Consider the following 5,434-nt stretch of genomic DNA (forward strand, 5'->3'; position numbering starts at 1 on the left):
TCGTTCCAAAATCAATTCTTAGAGTCATACTCCAACATTGTGAATTGAGTGACACATCTTAAGAAGGTCTAACACACTCATCAAATGTGAAGTAGAAAATTAGTTTTCTTACTCTTGCACGTTTGAAATTGGTAAATTGTGATGTCTTGGATAAGACAAAGACCAACTAAGACCAATTGTGTGAAATGGTTTGTCTTGATAAGAATCCGTACTAACTCTTGAATATTTGTTTGTTCTTGTCAAGAGAATCTTATATGTCAAGAGGTCAGTGGGAGTTTAAATGATCTTGAAAAATTTCAAGAACTAATCAAGAGTAAACCTATTAAACACTAGCATACGACTTGAGGATTGTAACCTATCATGTTGATGTATTCTTGTTTCTGTGCCAATCCATTTGAGTTGATTATGCATATGAGTTCTACGAGTTCTCAATAAACTGCATAAGGCAAGCACCTTTTCAATGAAAGTACATTGACTGGCATAGGTGAGCTGCTAAATAACTTGGAAGCAATGGTGGGACCCTTGATGGCAAGAAATTAAGTATGAACAAGTTTTGTCCATAAGAGTTTGGATTTGTCACAAACATTATCTTATGATTATGGTTGTGACAAATTCACATGGATAGGAACACATGCACCATAAGATCTAAGTGTCGTAAGCTTTCTATCCTTCATGAAAATGATTGTGAGGAAACGCTTTCACTAAGAGAGATTTTAAGGAGATAGCGATTATGTAATTGCATTATTAAATTCGATTTTGATTACGACATCCCTCTTCATAGTTCGAATTTTAAGAACACGACAATTAGTCTGAACATTTGGGACTTAGTGATATAAGTTCTGAATTAGTTTAGACACACATGTGAGCTGTCTAAGGAAAGGTGTGTGAGTTTGAGAAGCTTCGATAAAAGCTTATCGAAGCACATCATATTGGAAATATGAACTTTGGAAGTCAATAAGTATTGTCTTCTAGAAGTCCAACTATTTTCTGAATACGTGTCAAAGCTAGTGGGAGCCTGATTATTATTATTATTATTTTAAGTATTGCAAGTTGGCAATATTATTTATAGAAAAACAAAAGTTTCACTTTGCAAAGTTGCAGGGGTTAAAAAGTTGTTTTTGCTATAATTAAGGGAGATAATGTTATACTTCGTTTCCAATCTAAAAGCTTAGATCGAGAAATTTTAATTGAATTTAGTCAAGGATATATTTATTAATTGTATTCTCAAAATTCGATTATGATTACGGTATCCCTCTTCATAGTTCGAATTTTGAGAACACAGCAAATAGAAATATTATGACAATATTATAGCAAGAACCTAATAAAGTATCTCGTTTTTCATTATGAATCGTATCCAATACGCTTCGGATATAGGATTGATTGCATATGCTGTAATATTCGACCGTTCTATAATTTTCCAAACGCCTAGGGCATTTAGAGTGAAAAAGGGAATAGAACTGGAGTTGACTAAAATAATTAAACAACTGTCAAGGACAATCTAAGGTTCGCCAAGGATTGGTCATTTGCGGACAATTGGAAGTATAGTCATGGATGGACCATATTGGCATTATTATGAATAGATAAGACTTTATTTAGAATGAGTTGTCATATGGCAAATATGGAAATGTTTCCTCATTGGGAGTTGGACGATAAGAATCTATGTCTAGATTAGAAAATTCTATGCAAGAAGGATGTTCAAAGGAATGTACTTTGAATATGAGACTTCATGACTATGGAATTGTCTTGTAACAATCTCCAATAGAGCACTTTGTAATTTCATTGGCAAAGTCTTGGTGGCTTTGGCGCTGTGATATTACGAAAGGACCGTTGCATAAAATGTTAGAATCTAACATATTCTAGTAGTGGCGAGAATTTTTTATTCTTACACTAATTGATTAGGATTAGGAATTGTGAAATGAGCATCATTGGAAATGTGCTCATTTGATCTATTTCATAAAGTAAGGACCATAGGAAAACATAGTGTGCATGCTAAGAGCATGGGACAATTGTTGTTATAATTCAATAATAAGTTGATTACCCGAAACATTATACAATGAATAATGTGTAATCAATATGGTGATTAAATAAAAGGAGTTTTATTTATATTCAAAAGTTTGGGGCCATATTGGGTTCGATTATTCTTGTGTTTCACTTTGCATGTTTTGACTTCTTGAATAATAAGATTATTCGAACGTTCCACAGTCGCTCATACTTTGAGAGTAGGTATGAAAGAAGATTGTCATGAATCCGTTTTTAGATTGAGTACAACGTTTGGACATAGCACAAGTTTGCTGCAGAGTTCATGATTGTTGCTATAAGATTTGAGTATTGGATTAAACCCACGCTCACTTGGATCGCTTCATGGATATTATCACGAGTGATTGGTGAGACAATAATATCTTACATTCTTGAAACTGAGATGTGTGAGTTGTATTCTGCAAGTCGGTTGCACATTGATAATATCTAAATGCACCAGTAACTTGGTGTTATAAAACATATTGTTGTGTGTGATTTGATGAGCAGGTACAAGCGAGCATTTGAGTCGAAGTTTATCCATTACTTTTACCCAAAGTGGGATAAAAGCGATATTTGTGGGCCCCTCAATGATTTAGTGATGTCACCCTAAGAGCTTGACCAAGTCGGGACTAAGTTGATGTGTTTAATTGTAGTCTGTTGTCAGTCATCAAAATCGGAAATCGGGAAACAAACACGTGAACAGAGAGTATGATTAAAATCCATGTCTCAGTTTATACGATATATGTAGGGTCTGAAAGGTGTTGCGTCTTGGGCTCGCTCTTTAGTCCATTTTGTCTCCGGATTGGGCCTGTCCATCCGAGAGTTATATCTAGGGTTTTGTATTTATAGGTGCTTGCATGCATCTTAGTACGTAAGATTTGGAAGTCAATTATTCTAAAAGATATTATCTTTATCGTTTGTAACCCTAATAGCCTCTACAGCGGAAGTTCTTTATCGAGCTCTGCTGAGGCTTGAATCTATTGAATCATTCGACATATTTTGATTCATTCTCGTGCTATATATTGCTGTTTTCGTTTTTGTGATTAACTTGTTAAAAGATCTAAACGATCAAAGAGTTTCTTAACTCTTCAATTGGTATCAGAGCAGGAGATTGTGTAATTTATACACATCTCTTCTGTGAAAGAAGTGATTAGGGTTTATTCCGCATTTACTGATATTTATTGAGCCGTCACTCCATAATTGATGTATCTCATTATTTATTCATCTTGCCCTAATATTACGTATTACAAGTCTGATCTTATAACATGTTAAACGATCAAGCATGGACGATTCTCAATCCAATCCTATCAACCTCTCAAACAGTATAGGATCTACAACCAAGATTCCAATTCTCTACACTCAAGATTACGAGGTTTGGGCGCATCAATTTGAAGACTACGTCATTGGATCTGAAGATAATGAGTATCAGATATGGGAAGCTATTGTGTTTGGACCATTTGCTCATTCAGGAACATCCAGAATTATTAAAACTCAAAAGGAGTATAATGATTTGTTGAAATATGTGAAAGATGTTGCTCAGGACGAAAAGGAGAAGTTTCAGTGCAACATCAAGGCATTGAGACTCATTCGATTCGCTCTTCAATCTGACACGTTTAGATTTGTGAGTTCCTGTAGTACAGCTAAAGAAATCTGGGATCGGCTACGAGAGCTGTATTCCACAGATGAAGATCTGGAGCACTCAATTCATACCTTACTTCTGTCTGAATTTGGAGAGTTCAAGCAAACTCCTGATGAGTCTGTTACGCAGACATTTGATTGCTTCAATCATCTTCTCAGCAAGATGATCAAACATGATATTGAAAGGAAGCTCATTGAATAGAAGGTCACTTTTTTGAATGGTCTAAGATCTGAATGGAGAGCTGTTGTGTCAACGGTTAAAGCACACGAGCAGTTCAAATCGTACTTGCTGGTGAAACTGGTTGGAATTCTGAAATCCCAAGAAAAGATAGTGTTGCAAGAGAAAAGCATGGTCTCAAATCTGGGGTCTCTGGCGCTTCTGTCCAAGTGTAAAAGTGTAGAAGAAGACGAAGAGGATCTAAATCTGGGAGATCACAATCTGACAGCCGAAGACTATGCCATGATGGTGTCAAATCCTAGAAGGTTTATCAAGAAAAAGTTTCCTTCCAAAAAAAATCGTAATTGGTAGGGAAGCTATAGTTCCGAAAGAGTGAAAGATGAAACGAAGGTTGAGGAATCAAAAAAGGAAGCGAAGGGTGAAGCTGACTCTGGTGTCAGTTGCTTCTACTGTGGGGGAAAGAATCACTACGCAAAGGATTGCGTGCTGAAGAAGATGGCAGAGAAAGATGAAGAGAAAGATAAAGAAGCAAGTCTTATGAAAAGACTGGGAGAGATAAAAAGGAAGAAGGCTGATACTAATTCCTCTATGAATGCTCTTATTGTGCAGGGTTCGGCAGATGATAATGAGTTCGGTGGCGTACAGGTGTGGTCGACCGACTCAGAAGACGATGAAGTGAGAAAGCCTTCTCATGGAAAGGCTTATGTTGCAAAAAGTGGTGAAACCGATGGAAGATGTCTGATGGTGACCGATGTATCTCAGATGAGGGGATACAACACTGATGGTGGAAATAAAGAGGCCAAGGAGTGAGAGGACTTATGCTTTACAGCAAAACCTCTTAGTGTGCAGATCAGTGAACTTGATGAACTGATCAAGAAGGTACAATCTGTTTTTGTCACATTTAAAATTCCACAAAAATCATATGAAAAGGAATTAAATAATTTCATATAAGTATCTTATATAATACTCTTTCCCTAGAACCACAACTTGAATTCAAGAATTTCAAATCTAGATAGTTGTTTAACTCAAACACGGGTCATGAATTCTAATCTGACTGACCAAATAAGCAGGGTGTCATCCAAGAGTGAGGAGCGAAGGATGTGGATAGAGCAGAAAGAGTTGGAGCTGATTAAGTCTAGGGATGAAAACATTTACTTGCAAAGAGACAATCTTAAATTGTTAAAACAAAGGAATGTTTTTTGTTTGATCGCCAAAAGGCTTTATGCTAACATTATTCAACTGCATCTAAATTGTGAAATAGGGCAGAAGATACATTGCATGATTCTACCCTTCCTTGACTTTAAGGAGGATGAAATCGATGCCGAAGTATACAACTGTGAAAGTGTTGTATCTTCCAATGATGTTAATCCTACTTACATGTATGGTCTGGACAAAATAAAATTTGTTATAAAGTCCAAAGACCATAAGGACATCCTTAAAAATCTTTTGGATTAAAATGATAAGTTGAAACTCAGGACCGAAACCATACAAAAATTCGACTCATTGAGTACCAATTTAAGTTCAGAAAACAAAATTGATGTTGAAAACGCATCTGAACTTAATGAGGACGATGATATGAATGAAATTTCTGTAGAGGACGAA

Source organism: Lactuca sativa, chromosome 2 (assembly GCF_002870075.4).
Source record: "Lactuca sativa cultivar Salinas chromosome 2, Lsat_Salinas_v11, whole genome shotgun sequence".
Classification (NCBI taxonomy): domain Eukaryota; kingdom Viridiplantae; phylum Streptophyta; class Magnoliopsida; order Asterales; family Asteraceae; genus Lactuca; species Lactuca sativa.